Below are 24,852 nucleotides of genomic sequence, written 5' to 3'. Positions count from 1 at the left end.
AAGAAGTACACCAGGATCTGAAGCTGTAGCCAGGACAGAAGGTGAGATGGAACACATTCTACCAAGTGGGTGAAGAGGCTGACACGGGCTCTTTCTCACATATGTGAGTCATACCATGGGAACCAGAATGAAAGACTTAGAGCCTGCCTCCCAGAAAGATGGGGAGTTTGTGACCTTAAAAAATTCTAGTTGTATAAAGGTAAGTTTCAAAAGTGACATTTTCAATGATATAACTCTGGCAGAGCTGACCAATTGTCCATCAAAAACTTATACATTTTCCTCCATGGTATACAATCATCGCTGAGAGGCAGCTGTTCAGTAGAAAATGACATTTCCCAGTCTCCTTCCATCCAAATGGGGTCCTATTACTGGCTGTGGCTAGTGAGATGTGAGTGGAAGTGTTACCTGTCACCTCTAGGCCACGGTGCATAAGAAGCTGGTGTGCCATCTGCATGCCCTCTACTTTCCTGCCTTCACTAGATATCAAAGTCCAGGGCAACCTTGGAAGTCACATGTTGAAGTTAGCAGAGTCTCTGTCAGCCCAAGTCCCTGAATAGCTTTGTGGAGCAGCAATGTTGGACTGTTACATGAGTGAGAAATAAACTTTTAAAGAGATTAAGCCACTTGATATTTGAGTTTGTAGTTTACTAACACTAGTAATGTCCCTTAGAGCAATGGTTCTCAAATTTTGGTGTATGTCAGAATCACCAGAGAAGTTGTTATAGCACAGATTGTTGGGGCCCAGCCCCAGAGTTTCTGATCCAGAAGGTCTGCACTGGGGCTCAAGAATATGCATTTCTATCAAGTTCACAGGTGATGCTGACACTGCTGGTCCAGGGACCACGATTTGACAACCACTGTTTGAGATAATGCAGTAACACATAAAGAAGTCAAGTGAGGAGTGCTTACCGGTCTGCTCACAGGAGTAAGAAAAATTAAAATAAGCATTAATTTGGAAAATATCTGTTCCACTGACTTTTGTGCCAGACAATACTCTAAGTCCTGAAGATAGTGTGATCTGACCCTTGGTGAATTGAGCACCTAATGGAGAAGAGAGAAACTGATCAGTGTGTGTGTGTGTGTGTGTGTGTGTGTGTGTGTGTGTGTGTGTAAATACTGGATTATAAAGTACAATGAAGGGAAAAGGTAGAGGAATATGAGACCGAATAGCAGGCACTTCATTTAGTATGGGGAGGAGGATTGCAATGCTCAAGATAGGCTTCTCTTGGAAAGTGTCATTTAAGGTAAGATTTGAATGTCTGTAAAAGATAAGGGTTTTATTTTATTTTTACTTTTTAGGGGGAGGGGTGTATTCCGAAGGGAGGAAATGCATGAGAAAATCAAGGAACTGGAAGAAGGCCAGTTTATGTGGAACAGGGAAGTGAGGGGAAGAATGGTAAGAATGAAACTGCAGAGGTGGAGGGGAGCCAGATCACACACAGGGTGGTAAGCCACATAAGGATTCTGATTTTGATTCCAAAAATGGTGTGAAATTATTTGAGTGTAAAAGGAGGAGAAACAGAGTTTGTACTTAGAAATATTTTTATTTTCTCCCCATTTTTCTATTTGTGCTTTCTTACTAATATATAAAAAAAAATTTCATGAATTAATAAAGCTAGACTTTTATATTTTATATAGTTTGCTAATATTTATTTCCCCTTGTCATTTGTTTTTGACTTTGTTTCCATTATTTTTCCACACCCAGAAATTTAGATTTCTGTATACTCAAATTTGTTACTCCTTTATGATTCTGAGTTTTGTGTCATGCTTAAGAAGGTCTTCCCCATCTTGAAATTTTCTTTTATATGAAGTTGGCCATGTTTTTCCTAGTATTTTTTAAAAGAACAAGCAGTTTGAATATATAATATACCATAAATTTTAAGCTATGAAAAAGGCAAAGATCAAAAGTTTAATAATACACAGTGTTAGTTGGGGTAGACAGGAGATTTTTTGGTGGGTGCATAAATGGAAACATTGGGATCTGATAAACTGACCGTGGGGTGAGGGCAGCGCACAAGGCAGCTTTGCTACGTCCTGATCAGCCTCGTGTTGGCCTGCATCTGACCCTCAGCACATGAGAAATCCCATGTAGATCCTTCTATTGTTAATGATTCCACATGATATTTTAATTTATTATTAATGAAGTCATAGGCTCTATCCATTATTTTGGATGCCCATAGTGCAGTGGCAAGGTGCTGAAAAGAAGAAATGCTCTTATTCCTGACCTCATTTCTTCCTAAATGAGGAGTGGGTCCCACTTGACTGAGACAAGGGCGTCTCCCAACTTGTTGCCCTGCACCTTGCATCTCAAGCTTAGCACAGTATTCTTCCTGAAAGGTTGCTGGCCTTGGTTAGCTCTTCCTGCAGATATTGAGGGCCTGAGATGGTAGGTATATCGAGCACTATAGAAGATGTTTCCATGTATTTTCCCAGTACTAACACCTCCCCCTTTTTGTTTGCTTCCTCCAAACCAGAAGGTGATTGTGATTCACCATCCTTCCTCAGTACTGGTTTGGGGGAATGGGACAGAGTGAGGAGTTGTCCCACCCTTGCTTTTCTGTCCTAGAACCTTGCTTCTCTCCTTGGGTGTCATTTCCTGAGTTTATTACATGGAGTTAGTTTCCCTCTCCTGTTTCATGGTTGATAGTGAACATTTTCTGATTTAAAATTCCACTTAAAAAAAGGTTGGGTAAGAAAGCATCTGTTAGCTGACTTCATTCAACTACCTTTATAGGCAACTCAGTTCCTCATTTGTAAAATAAAGATGATACATGCAGACATACATACATACATCAGTCTTTCATCAGAGACCAAATAAATATTGTTTTTTCCCCTCCTTTTCTTTTCTTTCTTCCTTCCCATATTTCAAATATGAGATATACTTAGCAATAAATTTAGCTACTTTGTACATTAGAAGCACAACATATATCTTTATGTAAAATATTATATATATTTCATATAGTAATCTGTTTTGTATATGGAGCATGACTATTACACATATATAAAGTTTTACTTTCAAGAGTTCACTTAATAAATTGATGTTTTTTATTAGATTGGGAGACATAGTTCATTGAGTTTTTAAAATGAAGTTTCAATGGAATGTTTGAAAAATATACATTGACTACATGTGGGGTTTTATAACTCAAGAGAGCAGAGAATCCAAAAAATAGAATAAAAATAAATGCCATCTGATAATAATGGAAACTTGAAATGAAATAAGATTGAAAAGAAAAATAAACAGAAAAGATGGAAGAGTCCCCATTAAAGCATTAAGTTCATCTCAATTTCTACCCTGACCCGGAGGGAGGACAGGCTCTGCTAGGACTCGAGACCTCTCTGGGGAGCTGGGCTGTCCAGATGCTCCACTCCATTTAAAGCAGTTAGCTCCACTCTCTATTTTCCTTCACACACTGCTGAGATACACGTTTAAAGGCCTTCAAATGTATGTGGGAGCAAAAGCCCTACAAGCACGTTAAAATCTTGACACTGCCTATACCGATTCCACAGGTTTCTCTATTGGTCTCTTTTGCTTCTTCCAGAGGCCGGGAGTTCCTACTCCTGTCCCTTCTCTGCTTTTTTTTCTATACCAAACCTGCCTCTGGTCCATCCCTTGAACACTGGAGAAGGGAATGAGATAGAGTGTAACTTTCCTAGAGCTGAGTGACAATCACATTGCCCATTATAGATATTCCGATGATACCTATTTGTACTTCATTCCTCACATGGGTGATATGATATAGGACAAAAGCATCAGATTGTAGCTGTGAAACTTAGAGGTCTCATCCAGTCCTACGAGTCAATTTATTCCAAGCACTTGAGAAATATTCTCTTCTGGAATTATATGAGGAAGTACTTATTACTTCCGGAAGTATTATATGAGGATTTGTATCAGTTTGAAAGAAAAGAAATGTGCTTTCTCAATTTTGTTAGCATTTTTTTCAGGCCATATGGTATGAAAGTCACAAAATAGGAATCCAAGGGGATACAGACCTTGGTGGGGAACTTCTAGCTCCATGGAAGAGGCAGAGGCTTGTCTAAACAATTTTTATCTAAAGCAGACAGGTGAGAAATATGATAGAGTGAATCATGAAAGAACTCTATAAATGTTGGAGAAAATATAACACTTGAGTTTTCTTGATTGCTTACATCAGAATCTTTAATCAATAAAATAGATAATTTGTTGAGGGAATTGAATAAAGAGCCGATAACAAGATTTAAGAAAGACAGGTCCAGAAAGGCAACTCTTGTGAGCTCAGTGGTCTCACACTTGTGAGCCAAGTGGTCTCAGCTCTTGTGGCCAGGAGCTCGCAACAGAATGGCCCTCTGTCCTGTGATTCAACTCCACATTCTCTCTCAGTAAAGAGCCTTTTTGCCTGGCTTGCATCACATGCTCAACTTTTATGTTTGTGTATGTGGTGGTAGTGGGGAATGTAGGAGGTGGATAGCAGCAAAACTGTGCACTACATGACAGTCCCTTTAGGGCCATTTGGAAAAGGTTTATTGTATGCCACAAGAAAGAAAGGATACTGGAGAGGCAAAAACTACGGCTGTCCTCTTTGGACATTTGCTAAAGGAACCTGGGCATGCTTTTGGAAGGGAAAGGACTCAAGCTAGGTCTTGACAAATGGTATAGAACTTTAAATCTATTAGGGGACTAGGAGAAAGAAGATATTTCTAATCAGAGAGAAAAATGTGAGCAAAGATATGGAAAAAGGACAGTACAACTTAAAGATATGGGAGTGTGACGGGCTTCACATCTACTCGCCATCAAATTGGTACTGACTGATTAAAACTATGATGCTCAAATGGGGATAGTGCCCACTAGGGTTTGGGGGAGGGGGAGATACACATCTTAGGGTTGTGGTGAGCATAGTGGGGGGAGGAGGGAATACATCTAACCCTTCCAAGGGAAAGGCTAAGATATACAATGTAACCCAAAGGTCAAAAAAAAAGGGAAAAAACAAACAAACAAACAAACTTTTATCGGGTGGTGGGCAAATGGGAGGGGGGAGGAGGGGAAGAATTTACACCTACAAAATAGGTGCCATGAGCACCATCTGAGAGTAGGACATGCTTGATGTTTTGGTAAGGCAGGGGTGGGGGGGAGGATGTGGGGAGGAATGGCAGGGGCAATATATGTAACCCTAACAATATTTGTACCCCCATAATATGAAAAAAATAAAAAATTTAAAAAAAAGATATGGGAGTGTGGAGAAGTCTAATATGATTGTAGTGTGAGAACATAGAATAAGTAAAATGGGAAAGAAGACTGAAAAGACATAGAATCAAAGTTCTAATTCATTGCACAGGGTTACAAAATTGATTCAATGAGATAATGGATATAAAAATGTTCTGTAAACTATAAAATGCTTTGAAAACAATAAAGATTTTCACATCTATGAATTATTTTAATGTTTTTACAAAACAGTGTTCCTCAGTAAATTGAGATTCTCTCATTATTGTTCTATGCAATGTTTTATCATGTGTAAAATGAGAAACATAAGTAGAAAATCTGGCCAAGAAATTCTGTAATTTCTAAATATGGAAGCCTTCATATATTTCAACATACCATCATGGAGGGATTCAGATATGCCAATTTATAACTAATTTTTCTGAAAGACAACTTCCCAATAAATCAATCCATTTTCCAGGGATAACAGCTACCTTTATTCACTCATTTATTTATTTTTGAGCACCTACTATTATGGAGGTACTTTATAAACATTCTGTTCTCAGCAGCCCTCACTGACTCTGTGAAGCAGGCACCTCCTTCTTCACAGGAGGAAAGAGGGCTCAGGAAAGTGAGCTCCCTTTGCAAAGTCACATAGCCTCCCTGGTCCGCACTACCTCCACTGCCTCTAAGTCCTATCATTGCACCCTAAAGCCACAGGAAGAATGCCAAGGCATCAAGCAGGAAGATGTACAGTATCTACTGTGGATTGAATTGGTGAAGAAGTGAGATGGCTGAGAGATGGGTGTTCACAATTTTGAACATTTAAAGGAAGAAAGTCAGTAGTTACTGAGTGCCAACTTGAGGCCCAATGCCATGTAAAATACTTTCTCATTTCACATCACTCGATCCTCGTAACACATCTTCTAGGTGGGAATTATTCTACCCATTCTACAGATAAGAAACCATAGCCTAAAAATGTGCTATTTGTTCAAAGCAGATAGTATATCCATTATTCAGGCACTTACTCATTTAAAATACTTTTTGAGTAGCCTGGGTCCTGGGCATACCTATGTGAACCAAGCAGACAAATATCCACGGTGGAGCTTGCATTCTAGTGTGGACAGTCAGGTAATATGCACAAAGCTTAAATTAGGAATCACATGTTAAGTTAGAAAGTCATAAGTGTTACAGGAGAAAATTAGAGTAGGATAAAAGGAGGAGAGGGAACAAGAAGGGATAGCTTGAAAATTAAATTTTTAATATCGTGGCTTTCTCACAATATCCAGAAGTCTAGGAGTTGATTGGTCAAGGAATAATCTAGCTTTTGCTTACAGGGTCATCAAATTTAAGATCTTCCTCACTTTTTAGTTTCATCTAGTAAACTGGTGAATTGGAGAGTCCTTTACACAACCAGTGCCCTACATGCATGGGACTTGCAAGGAACTAAAGATCTCAGCCCTATCTCACCTTCAGCATTGCGCTCTACCATGCTGATCATGAAGATTGCCTGGAATTCTTTCATCAGTTCAGCAACCAATATTATTATCAGCCATTTGATGAATTAGACAAAGCACTTACCTGGGGGGTTGCAGAACCTGAGGTATAATCCCAGGTCTGTCTTTAATTAAAATTGGATCTTGATATTTTTCCTTCTCCACTATGGGCTTATTTACCCAACTTACAAATCAAAATGTTGGCATCTAAGGATAATTTCAGCTCCAACACTTTGTGGCTACAAAATCTGCTGGAGATTCTCTAGGATGTCCCAGTTAAAATTATTTTGGCAGACAGATTGGGGCCCAATGGGAGAAATTTATCTTTTCACATTTCTGATAGTATTTCAACATCAAACCTCTTTTTAAAAATCACTTAGAAATTTCAGCTGGCCCAAATCACTGCCCTGCATTCTTTTGAGTGGCTGTTAGAAGCAGGTGCTTGGTCATGGACTGAGCAGACTAACAGGACTGCCTATTCATTTCCAAGGGTAGCTCAAGGTGTTGGAATGACTGCAAAGCCCATATGGCTTGGGACCTGGTTACCTTAGCAATCAGTTCCCTCCCCATGCAGTGTCAATTAACAGGCAATTAAAACTCTCTATTGCTCCAGCTAATAGTCCCCAGATTCCAGTACCAGAAAATGAGAGGCAGAAAGTTATCATTCTTTTTATTCTTTATTTTAAAACTTTATTTTATTTTTAAAACTTAAAATGTGCCCTTGGATCTGGACCCTGCCATATTTAAGACTTTCAGGATAGAGATATGTATTTTATCTTTTTAAATGTCATTTGGCTTGTATATTTATTGTATTACTTATCTGCTCAAAAATCCTTTAATGCTTCTAATTATTTATGGAAACAGATCTGAAATTTTCTGCTTAGCTCTCTCTCAGCCCTACATAAAACAGTCCCACTCTTACTATCCAATCACATTCCCCACACACCCTTTCAAACACTCACTATTTGCTTATTTTCTACCTAAGTCTTTTCCTTTGTCCACCAGTCAAAATTGGCCCATTCTATAAAGTCTAGGTTAAGCTAGTATTGTGACTATACTAAATCCCCAATTACTTAATTTTTTTGTGAATTTTTCAGGTGTAACTACAACTAGGATAATTTCATTTCCCACTCATTCATGCCAATTATCCTTATCAATTTTTCCCTCTACAAATAGATAGGATTCCTGGAGGGTAGGGACTATGTTTTATGTTAATATTTTCCTTTGTGTCCTCAGAACCTACTTAGCACAGTGTTACTCATCACTGAGGGCCACTTCATAGGGAGTTTAGAAATTGTTGCTGTTATATGGAATTTGACAAAATTGGACATTGGACAATTTGGATAATAAGCTTAGAATTATACAATCTTAGAACTCTAAAGCATTAGGGATCTTAAAGATTAATATACCAAATTATTCATTTTGTAGACACCCCCCCACACACACACAAACCCAAGAGTTAAATGGCAGCAGTAAAATGCCCAAAGTTAAACTGTAAGTAAATGAAAAACTTGGATCTAATCTAGAATCTTTTGACTCAAAGTCTGTGCTCTTTCTCCTTCCCTAGTCATTTGAAACCTTTTCCCTTTTATGACACATTTGATAGATGATGTTGACCTGAATGAGACTCTCCCACGGGCGGAGCTGGGAGTTGTGTGCAGTTGCTGGAGGGAGCAGTGAAGCATCATCTCTCTGTACCACTCAGGAATGATGTCATGATGCATGTGAGGGTCACATAATTGTGGGTATCACCTCACCTCTTCTTTAATTTTTAAAAATTGCAAATGTCAGTATTTTAAATATTACTAGCATCACTATGATCCAGCTGGATATATACCCCCCCCCATGAAATCAGTATGTTGAAGAGATATCTGCCCTCCCATGTTCACTGCAGGATTATCCACAATAGCCAAGATATGGAATCAACTTAAGTGTCCACCAACAAAGGAACGGCTAAAGAAAAGGTGGTATATATACACAATGGCATAGTATTCAGCCTTAAAAAAGAAGGAAATCCTGTCATATGTAACAATGTGGATGAACCTGGAGGGCATTATGCTAAGTTAAATAAGCCAGATACAGGAATACAAATACTTATATCTATGATCTTACTTATATGTAGAATCTAAAAATGTTGAACTCGTGGAAGTAGAGAGTAGAATGGTGGTTACCAGGAGCTGGGGGTGGGCTAGGGTAGGTTTGGGGAGTGTTGGTCAAAGGGTACAAACTTTCCATTAGCTAGGAGGAATAAATTCAAGAAATGAATGGTGACTACACTTAATAACAACATTGCATTCTTGAAAATTGCTAAGAGAGTAGATTTTAAGTGTTCTCACCACAAAAAAATGATAAGTATGTGAGGTAATGCATATATGCTAGTTAGCTCAATTTCACCAATTCACAATGTATACAAATTTCAAAACATAATGTTGTAGATGATATATGTACTTTTTAATTTTCAATTAAAAAATAAAGAATAAAATAAAATGTTAAAAACATATTGTTAGTATCAAGCGACTTGTAAAAAACCATTGTTCTGCTCATACTGCTATGTCTAAAACTGGTATCTTTTGACCACCATTTGATAAAAATTTATTCTATTACTTATCTGTGAGTGAATACACATTGTTAAAATTTCACTTTGTGTTGTCAGATAGGTGGGGTGTAAGGTGAGAAGGTAAAGCTAGTTGAAGCTTAGTAGAGGATGTGGACATTTTCAAGCACAGGGCAACACAACACAGAAAGATGGAATTTCAAGGGCATGGAAGGTGGAGGGTAGAGGGTGTGGGGTATCAGGAAAGGGAAGTCCTAGGATTGGACTGCAGGGCTCTGGTGGGGATCTGGCTGTAGGAGGATCACAGCAGTCAGTAGTAAGTAAGTGGACTCTGAAGTAGATGTGGGGGCAAGTTGAGAAAAATTTAGCATCATGTTGCAGAGATACATAGACAGCTTAGGGATAAGAATTAGTAATCACATTTGGGTAGGAACTAGTTAGGAAGTCAGAAAAGAGCATCACTATGCAAGTGGTAGAACTGTAAGGCTGAATGTGAAGGAGGAAGGAAAGATGGATGGAGGGAGAAGGAGGCGATAAAGAGAAGGAGCAAAGGCGATTATTTTTAGAGTGTAAAATGAGCTGGTTTCTGGGTTTCTGCGTTAGGCAGTTTCACATGCCTTCTTCCATTAAAGACAGGGAAAGAGATAGTGAAGGTACTGGGGGACAGAAAGGACAGGGAGGGGCTCTGCAGGGATTCTCCTTGGATGCTCAAGTGTGGGGCTTGTGGCTGTCGTGTGTATGTTTCTGACTGTAGCGCAGACTCGTGTTGCTCCACTGTCTCTGGTAGATGACTGCAGTTCTTTCCCAGCTTTTTGTTTTACCCATATAAGCAGATTCTACAAAACTGATAACGTGACTGTACCTATAATGAAATTTCAAAGGCTGCTTATAAATTACTCAACAAAGCAAAAGTAAATAAATTATATGTATCCCAAGTAAAATATGTCATAAATGCTTCAAATGACTCTGTGCCTCAATTTTATCATCTGTAAAGAGAATAATGACTGTTTTAATATAAATATATTATTAGGGAAAACAATAGTACTTATATAGTAGGATTGTTACAGGTGCAAGTAGGTTAATATTTGTAAAGTGCCTAGAATGGTGTGTGGCACATAGTACTAGATAGATGTTTGTTGAATAAATAAAAATAAAATAGCAGTAGACTCATGGGTTGTCAGCATTGAAAGAGATTATGTGGCCCATGAGCCAAACCATTTCTTTTAAGAGATGCAAATGGGTTCTAAAAAAAGGAAATTATTCACAGTTGATTAAGTTGGTGGCATAGGGAGTAGACAAATTCTCCTGATTTCCAGTCGAGTGTTCTTTTTAACTAAGAAAAACATGATTGTCAGCAATATACTACAGATTTGACACATTCTAACTTTAATATTTAATTGCATTATTAGCTCCTAAAGGGGTATATCTCATCCATCTCTTTATTCACAGTGATAATCTGAATGCCCTGTATACAGTGGTGTTCCATAAATGTTCATTTAGTAATTTGATGAATTAATTCACAATCAAAGAACTAAAATCCAATCAAGCCTTAGAATTGATAAAGTAGAAATATTTTGTGTGAAGGAGGAACTTTTTAGATAAGGCAATTTTTTCAAGTCCCTTTCAAATCTTGCATCTAAAGTCCATAGCTCAGTGTCTAATACATAGTAACTCTCAATGAATACTAGCTTTTATTTTTAGGCAGCTGCCTATTAGGCCATTATACAGTGGTGTAACTTGGCCACTAGTACAGACGCATTGCCAGGTCTCATTCCCCTTCTTTTATCCCACGTTGGCAGATAGCAGTTTAGGGAAGTATTAAGTTGCTGCCTAAATGTTGGTCACTGTTCTATTTAATAGTAATTGATTATTTCAATATTAACTAAAAGTCATCAATTCTGCAGGATTTCCTCAATCTGTATAGTGCCCTGCCCCTCTTTAAGATGTTTGTTTCCTGTGAGCACTATTTTTATTTAATTGGATCCTGTTGGGGATTTTCATGTACTTTTCCTGTTTATTTTTCTTCCTGTTTCTCAAAATAGGAATTAAATTATAAAGATGAACAATTGCAAGCACTTTGCAATGACCTTTATGAAATTATTATTAAATCTTTAAAGGCTTCCTTCCTCGCTAATCTCTTACCACACAACATTTAGGAGTCAAATAAGAAGTAACTGAAAGTGGCTCTGAAGCTTGGGGACTGCCACAAAAACTTGTTCTTTCTTGGTCTGGATCCCTTGCCCCCGTTATTTCCTTCACAGGAAGCACTTTTATCTTGATTCTGCCATTGACCCTTTGCCATGTATCTCCTCCTGCCTCCTGGGTGGCAAACGATTCCACTTTCTAGCTGTGTGATCTTGGGCAAAGTTTCTTACCCTCTCTGAGTCTCAGCAGCCTGTTGTGCACTCAGAAAGTGTTCTGTGGTGAGAAAATTAGGAGACATGGGGACTTGAAGGAAAAATGAAAGCCAGAGATCAGAGAAGTTGTCAGCACTGGAGGTTACACCAGGAGAATACTGACGATGGCTAATCACGTAGACCTGTAACGGAAACTGGCTCCTACTCACTGCATCTCAGGTGAATGACTAACTTATGGCTGGCTATTCTTAGCCATAACGCTTGATTTCAATATCTCATATGTGATTCCTCCCACATTCTGACCTCTGAGTTTCTTAATCTCCATTATTCTAATGTCTGTCCCCCACTTCCACTACTGCCTGAATCACTCTGTCATCATATTTTGGTCATTACCAATAGCTGTAATCTCACTGTCATCTCCAGTTCAAGTATTTCACTCTCTAATTCAATCTTGTAGATTTGCAGACCACTCCTCCTTACACCTCATCTCTAACAATTTCTCAACCCCACTGAGATCCACGATCATTGGGACTTCTACATTTTTGCTCCTTTTTTTTTGTACCCGTTCGTGTCCTCTTCTCTCACCTCACTCAGCTCAGTTTCTATTATAGTCCATTATTATAATCACCCCTTTGCCAATACTAATTCTATTCCCTTCTCTTCCTTGATCAAATTTTCTGTCAAGACCCCACATCTGGTTAAATCTAATACTACACCAACTCTGTGATGGCACACATGCAACTAAATGTACCTGGAAAATGACTAATCATGCTGTCTGGTCTCACTTTAGATTTATGATCACAAAACTTCAACAGGGCCTATAGTGCAGCCTGGAAATACTGTTACATTTCCCCAGTTGATCTAATCTCCCATTTGCTTATGTTTCATACTCTCTTCTATTTCCTCAAACCTCTCTCTTCTTCCATTCTCATGGCCTTAATTTTACTTCTCTTGGAAAATATAAATGAACTTGGGAAAGAACCTGTATGTGTTTCTACTACCACGTCTAGCACTTCACCTGCTTTGGCTTATATGCTCCTCTTTCCTTTGGTTACCAAGGCTGAGCCTTCTCTTTTCTTATCTAACACCGATCTTCAGCCTAGTTCCTAAATCCCATCATTTCTTACCTGTCCAGGGACATCTGTCCAGTATTCCCCCTGCTGCTGTCTTGTACCATCAGTTTCTCTCTCCTGGATCATTCACATAAGCATACACACATGCTTCAATACTCTCATCTTAAAATCAAATATCTCCTGACCTCCACCCACCATCCCATTGCTCTGTTACAGCAAAATTCTCCAAAGAGTTTACTATACTATAGGTGTCTCTGATTTCTCTCTCGCCATTTTCTCCTTTGCACTTACTACGCTTGGGTTTTGTTCCCACCACCTCATTAGAAACAAAACCAAACCCCCAAGCCCCCAAAACTTAGAAAGGTACCAGTGACTTACATGTTGTTAAATCCAGTAGTCTATCTGGATTGAAGTATCAAGGACTATTGACCCACTTAATGATTCCCTCCCTCTTAAATATCTCTTTCACTTGGCTGCTAGAATACCACTTTCTCCTGCTTCTCTTTCTGCCTCCCTGGACATTGCTGTTTAATACCTTTTGCAGCTTCTCCTCATCTCCCCAATCTCTAGACAATGGACTTCCCTAGGTGTTGCTCCTTTGCCCTCTTTTTTCTATTGATACTCACTTCCAAGGTGATCTCATTCAGTTTTAAGGATTTAATTATCATCTATGTACTAACAGTTCCAAAATACATATATCCAGCTTGGTTTCTCACCTGAACTCAATCTTCTTATAGCCAACCACCCATTCAATGTCCATTTAGATGTCTAAAAAGCATCTCAAACTTAACATGCTCCAATTGGACTCCTAGCTCCCTTCATTGCGCTGGCCTGCTTCTCCTACAGTCTTCTCCATAATAGCACATGGCAACTCTATCTTTCTAGTTGCTCAGGGCGAAATTCATTATTGACTCTCTTCTTTCTCTCATTTTTCATATCCAATCAATTAACATAATCGTGTCAATTCTACCTTCAAAATAAATCCCAAGTTTGACCACTTTCTCACTACCACTCTGTTTTAAACTACCACGGCGTCTTGTTTAAATGATCATAATAGCCTCCTAACTGGTCTCCCATCTTTACACACCTATAGCCTGCTCTGAACACAATGCACATATGTGCACAATTATGTTACTTCTCTTCTTAAAACCTTTGGAGCAAACTCTTGGAGCAAACACCAAAGTCCTTACAGTGGTTCACATAGCCCAGGACCTACAGGATCTGGCTCCTCTCACCTCTCAGATATTGTCTCCTGAATTCTTCCTTTCTCCACTGAAGCCACTTCAACCTCTTTGCTACACCTTGAACACACAAGGCACATTCCAGCCTACGGGCCTTTGCGCTTGCTATTTTTCTCCTTGGAATGCTTTTACTCCACAGCCTCATGGCTCACTCCCTCACTGCCTTTAGATTTCAACTCAAATATCCTCTTCTCAATGAAGCCTCCCCTGTCCACACTACATAAAATGATGCAAGCGTTCACATGGACCTACTCCCCACCCTCACTCTTAACCCTACTTTATTTTTTCCCCTGGCACTTAACACTATCACACACACAAAATATTTCCTTATTTTTCTTTTCAAAATATCTTCTGTGTTTCTTTTGCTATATCTCTATTATCTAAAACAGGGCGTAAAATGCAGCAAAATGAAATGAATATCTGATGCATAAATGAGTGAAGGGGACTAATGTATTAAGTTAATTCATATGTGAGTAATGGAATCAATGTTTTGTCTGAGCATTTCCAAGCTTTTCATAAAACAGCCCTCCTCAGCCATAGTTGCTCTAGTTGTTCTGGAAGCAGCCATGGACTATGTAATTCTGACTCCCGGCTATAGTCGATGGGCCAGGCCTGGGCACCCTCGGCCAATCGTTTCTTTCTAGGGATTTTGTTACTGGGACTACAGCCATTTATTGACACTCTAACATATCTTTCTACAGCTGCTGCAGTAGAAACTATTCCGCAGTTGTCTTGTTTTCAGCCAGGAGGACCAGATGCAGAGGTATCTATCAAAAAGGGAGGATAAAATGATGATCAGAGAAAAGTCGAGGTGACAGATGGCATGAGAAGCTCCACAGTGCTCTAGTCCCCATTACCAGTTGTTTCTCAGATCCAAACAGATCCCCATACCTCCCGCTGCATTAAGCAGATACCAGCGTGATGTCTGCCATTAGAGTAGGTGGTTAATGCAATACTAATTGAATTGGAATCTGGAGGGGATCAGATCTAATCTCTTTAAGCTCAAAACTTCCACAATAAATCAAACCAAGCTAAGTTGCAAAAATAAATGTTTCATGAACATTTGGCATTTCATCTCATTTGACAAAGAAGGGATTCTGTTCTTTGTCTTGGAAGGCACTGTGATGTAGTGGAAAGACAATTGGCCAAGACAGGAAACCCGAGTTGTGGTCCAGCTATTCAGCTCATTGCCATCCCTCTTGAAACCCCAGTTTTCCCATTTGTGAAATGAAAGGACTGGGTTAGGTGGCCTGCAGCCTATTTTCCAGGTCCCGATTTTAGAAGCTGGAGTCCTTTAAGGTATAGGGTACTATCGGGAGGCATGTTCTTTTCCTACTGCTGCCATACAGGTCTTTTAAACATTTGTCTTTTTTGTGGCTGTTACATAACTCCTATTCACCTGTGAAAGGATTTTCCACCTCATAAGTCTTGGTTGGAAATACGACTTGTCTTCCACTATATACATTGAAAAACCCAAATATTCACTTTCACATTTCTCTGGTGCCTGGAACTAGGCTATATGACAGGACCTAGTGCCATCAGATCCAGTCACTAAGACTGGATTGGGAACTTGTGACTCAAAAAGCAGGGGAAGCCACAAACCCATTCCAGTGGCAGGTGTTGGTGGCAGCTCCTTAAGCCCGTAGTGTTACCAGTTGTGACCTCCTGTGTCAAGTGGGGACCTCCTGGTGCCAGCTTGACATCCACTGTTCGTGGAGAGAGCGTGGAGTCCTCAAGGCACCAGAGAACCTGATGGCCATGACCCTGGCTGGCCCCAGCCCCCCACTTTCCTTCCTGCTCCTTCAGTCTCCTTACAATTCTGTGAGCCACTCACTATCCTTTCAATGAACTCCTTTTTCACTTAAATCTGTCAGTTTCTACAAACAAGAACCCTGATTGAAAACCCAGATTAGGGGAGAACAGGAGAATCGTAAAACCAGTCCCTCACTAGAGTCAATGTGGAGATTAAACAAATATGGTCAAAGGCTTCCGAACACAGCTCTGTCACTTTCACAGGAAGAATTACGGGAGTTTCATAGGAACAGCAGAACCTGAGAGGGCCTCAGAGGGCATTTAACCCAAGTTTCTCATTTTTGCAGACGGAACATCCATTATAAGGGGGAAATAACTTGTGGAGCATCACACAGGTGGGTCCAGAGGTGGGACTGGCACTCATATCTCCCTGACACCATTTTCAGGATTTTCCTTGCTGTCCAAACTGCCTCTAGTTGGTTTGCACATTAGTTTGTTCATATTTTATTTTTCAGTTTGCATCTTTTATTTGCACTTAATGAATCCAGGCTTCTTACTTACCTCTTACCCCAATGCCAATGTTCCTATCCCTAAATGTGGCATTGGCCCGGGTGAGGCATTTGGCCTTCAGGTTTCAAATGAAAGCCAGTTTCCTCCGAGAGGCATCAAAGATTCAAGAAGGGTTGATGAGGTCCCATATTCCCAGCAACACTGAGGGTTTCTCCTTCCCCAGGGTTCTGTGAGCTTCACCCCAGAACTCTCAATTTTTAAATGAGAGAAGATCTGCAAAGTGTGAGCCCTCTGAGGAAAAACACAAAGCCATTGGAATTCTTTAAATATGCCTAGAGTCATGCTCATTGGCTTCTCCCTCTGAAATGCCAACCCTGCCTATCCTTTGACTTTTGAGGGAAAGGGAGATAACACCCCTTAATAAAAGACAGCAAGAGAAAGGACTGTCTGTGAAGCCAACGGGGGAGGGACATCAGTGTGAGGCCCAGGCATCTTCAGGCAGGCAAGGTATGGTTTTAGGCTCTGCTCCTACTCCAGGGAAGCCTTTTCTGATCCTTCCAGCCTCATTTAAACTGCGTTCGTTACCCAGTCAGCATTTAACTCCGAGATGCATCACATTGTTTTTTAGTAATACAAATATTAATAGTTTTATATTTTGGAACACATAGTGTTTCAGAGCCATTTTTCTCTGTCTTAAAAGAGTCCTGTGGAGTAGGCAGAGTAGGAATTATCCTCCATTCTATTTATTGCTTCAACAGATTTTGAGTGCTTATTGTCAAATACTCTTGAAAAACTGATAAGGTTCTTGCCCTCAAAAAATTCACATGCTGTTAAAGTGGTAAGTTCTATGTTTTGTATCTCTTACCACAATTAGAAAACATTTGATTCAATTTTCATATACCCTAAAAATTTATATGCAAAACAAACAGTAAACAAGTAAACAAATAAAAAATGATAATAATTACAGATTGTGATTGTCATGAAAGAAAGAATCAGGGTACATGATAGACAGTGACTGGGGTGGAATGAAGTGAGGAATAACTTTACCTACAAGGGTCCAGGAAGGCTTCTTTGAGGAGGTGATCTTAAAGGGAAGAGGTGTCAGTTAAGTGAAGGGTCAAGTGCTCCAGGCAGAGAGAGCTGCACATTCAAGGGCACAGAGGTAAGAAAGAGCTTGGCACATTGGAGGAACAAGGGGCTAGTTGGCTGGAGCACAGCAAGCGGGGAAACTGAGGAACAAAGAGGTCAGAGGACGAACCCAGGTTCACATGCCTACATGGTCTTTCCAATTAGTCCATTGTTTGCAGGGTAACATTGGCCTTGTTGTCTGGCTAGATATCCCGTGGCTTACTTTCCCTTTCCTTCCCTACAGTAGTGACGAGTGTAGTCTCTGACTAACACAGCCCAGTCGTTTGTTTGATTAATTGGGGATATGAATTCAGAACTCATTGATCTTAAGGTGACTTCAGGGAATTTAAAAGATTTTTATGAACCCCTTTGTTCCCAGTCCTCAAAACCAGCTAATAAATTCAGTATCCATCTACTTTCCAGGATCACAAATTAACCAGGCAACTTCTTAATCTTGTACAGGCTTTTTGGCTGCCCTGGGTGGGACTGGTTCAGCAGCTTCAGATTTTATTCTTAGGTTAGAGTTGTCAACACATGCACATGGGCAATTGGAATGGTACATTAGAATTTATTTCACACCCTACCAAGAAAATTCCTGAGATATATTTTCCTATTATTACCGTTTTTAAACTGGGAGTACCATTCAGGAATTATATTTTCCTAGCAATGAGTAGCATGGACCTAAATGTTGCAGATCCAAATAGGTGGACTGAGGACAACAAAAATGAGTTGCTGAACTATGAAAGCAAAATTGAAATCTGTGAGTTCTACTGTTAGCATTTGCCTATGACAACATTTCGGATATTCGGTTCATCCATCCCATACATTTTCAACTTTTCCAGTATGTATGTATGTACATACATATTATAATACATATTATAATACAACAACATACATATTATAATACAACAACAGCTTAATTGAAGTAAAAATGACATACAATAAGCTGCACCGATTTAAAGTAGATAATTTGGTAAATTTGGAATATGTATAAACCTGTAAATCTATCACCACAGAGAATATGAGCATTCATCACATCTCAAAGGTTCTTAGGCCCCTTTGGAATCCGCCCCTCTTGCCTCTCCCAACTCTCCAACCCCATTCACAGGTAACTACTGACGTACTTGCTGTCTACAGGTTAGGCAGCGTTTTCTAGAATTTTATACAAATTAAATCACACAGTATGTACTCTTTTTGGTCTGGTTTATTTCCCTGAACATATTTATTTTGATATTCATCCATGGTGTTGCATGTATAGATAATTTATTCTGTTTATTGCTGAATATTATTCCATTGTGTGTATAACCCAGTTTTGGCTTCTTAGAAATACATTTTCTATGAAGATTTACATAAAATTTTGTATGGGCATATGCTTTCACTTATTTTGTGTAAATAACTTGGAGTGGAATGGCTAGCTCATATAGCATGAGTTCCTCAGCTTAAGTAGCCACCAAACTTCTTACAAAGTTGTTATGCCATTATACAGTTTTTTAGCAGTATATAAAAGTTCAAGTTACTTCGTATTCTTGTCAGTATTTGGTATGTTCAGTCACTTCTTTGTAAAATGCCCATTTAAATAATTTGCCCACTTAGAAAATTGAATTATTTGCTTTATTATTTTTAAGCTGTGAGAGTTCTTTATGTATATTGGATACAAGTCTGCTATCAGATATGTGATTTGCAAATATTTTTATCCTGGTCTGTGGTTTATCTCTTTATTCTCTTTTTTTAATTTTTTTTTTTTTTTTGAGACAGAGTTTCACTTTGTTGCCCAGTCTAGAGTGAGTGCTGTGGCCTAGCTCACAGCAACCTCAAACTCCTGGGCTTAAGCAATCCTGCTGCCTCAGCCTCCCGAGCAGCTGGGACTACAGGCATGAGCCACCATGCCCGGCTAATTTTTTCTATATATATATTTTAGTTGGTCAATTAATTTCTTTCTATTTTTAGTAGAGACAGGGTCTCGCTCAGGCTGGTTTCGAACTCCTAACCTCGAGCAATCCGCCCCACCTCAGCCTCCCAGAGTGCTAGGATTACAGACGTGAGCCACCACGCCCGGCCTCTTTATTCTCTTAATAGTATGTTTCAAAACTTAATTTTGATGAAGTCTACTATATACATTTTTTTTCATGGATCCTGCTTCTAGTGTCATACCAAGAAATCTTTTTGTAATCCTAGCACTCTGGGAGGTTGAGGTGGAGGACTGCTTGAGGTCAGGAGTTTGAGACCAGCCTGAGCAGGAGTGAGACCCCACCTCTACTAAAAATATAGAAAAATTAGCCCAGCATGGTGGTGGATGCCTGTAGTCCCAGCTACTTGGGAGGCTGAGGCAGGAGGATGGCTTCAGCCCAGGAATTTGAGGTTGCTGTGAGCTAGACTGATGCCATGGCACTCTAGCCCGGGCAACAGAGTGAGACTCTGACTGGAAAAAATAAAAAAAAGAAAAAAAGAAATCTTTACTTGATTCAAGGTCACCAAGATTTTCTCCTATGTTTTCTTCTGGAACTTTTATGGTTTTAGGTTTTACAGTTAGGGCTATGATCCATTTTGAGTTAATTTTCTATAAAGTTAAACTATTTTTTTTTTTGCCTAAGGATGTCCAATTTTCCTGTATGTTTGAAGAGACTATCCTTTCTCTTCTGAATTATCTTTTCTCCTATGTCAAAAATCAATTGATCATATGTGGGTCAGTGTATTTCTGGACTCTCTGTTCTGCTATGTTGTTCGATTTATCTATCTTTATGCTACAACCATACTGTCTTAATTACAGCAACTATAATAAATTTTGATATCAGGTAATATAAGCCCTCCAATTTTGTTTTTCAAAGTTGTTTTGGCTATTCAGGTCCTTTACATTCCCATATGAGTCAACTTGCTTATTTCTAAAAAAAATTTTTTAAAGTCTGCTTGGAATATTGATTGAGATTACATGTAATTCATAAATCAATTTGAGGAGAATTAACATACTAACAATATTGCAACTTCCAATCCATGAACATAGTATAAGACTGCATTTTTTATGTCTTTTCTTTCTCTCAGCAATATTTTATATTTTTCAAGGTATAAATCTTGGACATTTTTTATTAGGTTTATCCCTAAGTATTTAATACATATTGACATTATTGCACATGATATTGCTTTTTAGATTTCAATTTCCTACTATTTCATATCTATTAATATATCAAAATTCAATTTATTTTTATATTATGATCATGTAGACTGAACCCTTGTAAAGCCATGCATTTTTTTTAATAGATAACTTTTTATTGGGTTGAGGAAGAGCCTTTCTATGTCTGTTCAGAATTTTTATCAAGAATGGATGTTGGATCTTATCAAATGTGTTTGGTGATTTATTCAGATGATCACATGCTTTTTGAAAACTCTTAATATACTGATGTACATTGATTTGATTTTAAAATGTCACACTGCCTTTCATTCCTAGAATAGCCTCAACTTGATCATGATGTATTATCCTTTTTATACATTATGAGTTTCAATTTGCTGAAATTATATTTAGAATTTTTGTATCTATGTTAGTGAAGGATATTGGTTTCTATTAATATATTTTTTTTACTTAAAATGCCTTCCCTTAGTTTTGGTATCAGAGTACCAAATGCTGGCCATATAGAATGTTTTGGAAAATGTTATTTTCCGTTCAGTGCTCTGGAATAATTTGTATAAAACTGGTATCATTTCTTTCTTCAATATTTGAGAGAATTCATCAGTGGAGGCCAGGCTTGGTGGTATATGTCTGTGATCCCAGCTACTCTAGAAGCTGAGGCTGGAGGGTCCTTTGAGACTAGCAGTTCAAGGCGCTATGACAGTTCCTGTGAATAGCTCCTACACACCAGCCCAGGCAACATAGTGAAACGCTGTCTCTTTAAAAAAACAAACAAACAGGCCGGGCGCGGTGGCTCACGCCTGTAATCCTAGCTCTTGGGAGGCCGAGGTGGGCGGATTGCTCAAGGTCAGGAGTTCAAAACCAGCCTGAGCAAGAGCGAGACCCCGTCTCTACTATAAATAGAAATAAATTAATTGGCCAACTGATATATATATATAAAAAATTAGCCGGGCATGGTGGCGCATGCCTGTAGTCCCAGCTACTCGGGAGGCTGAGGCAGAAGGATCGCTGGAGCCCAGGAGTTTGAGGTTGCTGTGAGCTAGGCTGACGCCACGGCACTCACTCTAGCCTGGGCAACAAAGCGAGACTCTGTCTCAAAAAACAAACAAACAAACAAACAAACAAACAAACAATTCAACAGTGAAGCCAGCTAGGCCTAGAGTTTTCTGAGGGTATAGTTTTCAACTATAGATTCAATTTTTAAAGTGGATATAGGGGTATTTGGGTTTTTTGTTGCTGTTGTTCTTGTTAATTTTATCCTAGTTGTTGAATTTCTTAGCATGAAGTTGTATATATATATAACATTAACTTATCATCATTTAATATCTCTAGAATCTGTAATTAATGTCACCTCTCTCATCCCCAATATTTGTAGTTTGTATCTTCTTTCTTTTTTTCCTAATTATACTTGCTAGAGGTTTAGCAATGAATCTTTTTAAAGAAACAGCTTTTAGTTTCCTTGAATTTCTTTGTTTTTTGGTTTTATTGATTTCTGCTCTGTTATTTATTTTCTTTATTCATTTTTTTTCTGTTTCTTTTGATCTTATTTTTCTAATTTCTTATGATGTGAGCTGAGTTCATTGGCTTTTATTTCTGTTATAGATATTTAGTGCTATAAATTTTCTTTTAGTCGTTGCTTTATCTATATCTCATACATTTTGATATATTATGTTTTCCTTTTCTTAGTTCAAAACATTTTCAAATCAACAGCTTGATTTCTTCTTTGGCTCATGGGCTATTTGGAAATATGTTACTTAGTTCCCAGATATTTGAAAATTTTCCGGAGTTTTCTCTTATTAATTTCAAATTTAACTGCACTGCAGTCAGGGAACACACTTTCTATGATTTGAGTCCATTTAAATTTATTGACACTTTATTCATGGTCAAGAATATGGTCTATTATGGTATATGTTCCATTTGTACTTAAAAAGAACGTATATTCTGCTGCTGTTTGGTGGAGTGTTCTAAAAATGTCAATTAAGTCCAGTTGGTCAATTGTGTTGTTCGAGTCTCTATATCCTCATTGATTTTCTGTCTACTTGTTCTAGTAATTACTGAAAGAAGGATGTTGAAATCTTAAACCGTAATTGTGGGCCGGGCATGGTGGCTCACGCCTGTAATCCTAGCAGTCTGGGAGGCCGAGGCGGGTGGATCCCTCAAGGTCAGGAGTTCAAAACCAGCCTGAGCAAGAGCGAGATCCTGTCTCTACTAAAAATGGAAAGAAATTAATTGGCCAACTAAAAATATATAGAAAAAATTAGCGGGGCATAGTGGTGCGTGCCTGTAGTCCCAGCTACGTGGGAGGCTGAGGCAGAAGGATCGCCTGAGCCCAGGAGTTTGAGGTTGCTGTGAGCTAGGCTGACGCCACGGCACTCTGGCCATGGCAACAGAGGGAGACTCTGTCTCAAAAATAAATAAATAATAAATTAATTAATTAAATTAAACTGTAATTGTGGATTTGTCTCTTTCTTCTTGCGGTTCTATCAGTTTTTTGCTCTGCTGATAGGTACATAAACATTTAGAATTGTTATCTTCACTTGATGAATTGGCCCATTTATCATTGTGAAATGATGGTCTTTATCTTTGGTAATATTCTTTGCTCTGAAGTTTTCTTGGTCTGCTATTAATCGACCTACTCTGTCTTTTATTTATTTTAATGTTAGCATGAAATACTTTTACTTTTAATCTGTATATATTTTTATATTTAAATCAATTTTTAAAGCAGTATGTGGGTCTTATTTTTAATATGATCTGACAATACCTGCCTTTTAATTGGGGTGTTTAGATTATTTACATTTAATCTGATTATTGATATGATTGAGTTTAAATCTACTATTTTTGCTATTAATATTTCATTTCTATTTGTCCCATCTATTCTTATCGCCTCCTTTTCTGCCTTCTTTTGGATTACATGAACATATATTTTTAAACATTTTATTTTATTATATTTTTTGTTGATAATTTAGCTATAATTCATTATTGTTTTATTTTAATAGCTGATTTAGGGTTTATTGCATTCATCTTGAACTTATTCTGGTCTTTTGTTAAATGATATATCACTTGATACCAAGATTTGAACCCTGCAAGAGTATACTTCCATTTCTTCCTTCCTGGCCTTTGTGCTATCGTTGTATATTTAACTTTTACATATGTTATAAACCCCACAATACATTGTAATTATTTTTGTTTAAAAAATCAATTATCTGGCCGGGCGCTGTGGCTCACGCCTGTAATCCTAGCTCTTGGGAGGCCGAGGCGGGCGGATTGCTCAAGGTCAGGAGTTCAAAACCAGCCTGAGCAAGAGCGAGACCCCGTCTCTACTATAAATAGAAATAAATTAATTGGCCAACTGATATATATATAAAAAATTAGCCGGGCATGGTGGCGCATGCCTGTAGTCCCAGCTACCCGGGAGGCTGAGGCAGAAGGATCACTCGAGCCCAGGAGTTTGAGGTTGCTGTGAGCTAGGCTGACGCCACGGCACTCACTCTAGCCTGGGCAACAAAGCAAGACTCTGTCTCAAAAAAAAAAAAAAAAAAAAAAAAAATCAATTATCTTTACAGAGACTTAAACAATGATAAAAAACGTTTTTATATTCACACCTGTTGTTACCATTTCCCCTGTCCAGAACCCTCCTGCCCAACACCTCCTTCAAAGCAATCTTAGAAGGAGTAAAATTTATTTATTTATTTATTTTTGAAAAAATATATTTTTTTATTTCAATAGATTTACGGGGTAGAAGTGGGTTTTGGTTGCATGGCTGAATTATATAGTGTTGAAGTTTGGGCTTTTAATCTATCTGTCACCCGAATGAATAGTGTACTCCAGTAGGTAACTTTGCATCCCTCATTTCCCTTCCACCCTTCCTCTTCTGAGTCTCCAATATCCATTATGTCACTCTATATGACCGTGCATACCCATAGTTTAGCTCCTGCTTATAAGTAAGAACATGCAGTATTTGATTAACTGTCCCTGAGTTACTTCACTTAGGATAGTGGTCTCCAGTTCCATCCAAGTTGCTGCAAAAAACATTATTTCATTCTTTTTTATGGTTGAGTAGTACTCCATGGTATGTATATATGTTTATACACACACATACACACCGGATTTTCTTTATCCACTCATCATTTGATAGGCACGTACATTGATTCCATATCTTTGCAATTGTGATTTGTGCTGTGACAAACATACAAGTGCAGGTTTCTTTTTGATATAATGACTTCTTTTCCTTTGGGTAGATACTCAATAGTGGGATTGCTGGATGGAATGGTAGATCTACTTTTAGTTCTTTGAGAAGTTTCCATACTGTTTTCCATAGAAGTTGTACTAATTTACATTTTCACCAAAAACATGTAAGCATTCCCTTTCCACACATTTGGGCCAACATCTCTTGTTTTTTGACTTTTTAATTATGGCCATTCTGACATGGGTAAGAAGATATCTCCTTGTGGCT

General features: G+C 38.5%; 1 long non-coding RNA gene across 2 annotated transcripts in view; it reads right to left on the bottom strand.

Annotated features, from left to right (window-relative positions):
* Nucleotides 1-14,347: 14,347 nt before the first annotated feature.
* LOC105879766 (uncharacterized) overlaps nucleotides 14,348-24,852 on the bottom strand; it is a 215,802-nt gene continuing 205,297 nt past the window's right edge. For both annotated transcript variants that reach the window (XR_012919263.1, XR_012919264.1), the window contains one exon: nucleotides 14,348-14,658. This is a non-coding gene — a long non-coding RNA (uncharacterized LOC105879766). The remainder of the gene's footprint in view (nucleotides 14,659-24,852) is intronic.

The sequence above is a fragment of the Microcebus murinus genome, chromosome 1 (assembly GCF_040939455.1).
Source record: "Microcebus murinus isolate Inina chromosome 1, M.murinus_Inina_mat1.0, whole genome shotgun sequence".
Lineage (NCBI taxonomy): Eukaryota > Metazoa > Chordata > Mammalia > Primates > Cheirogaleidae > Microcebus > Microcebus murinus.
The sequence above is the reverse complement of the archived record's forward strand: the minus strand, read 5'-3'. Positions and strand labels throughout refer to the sequence as shown.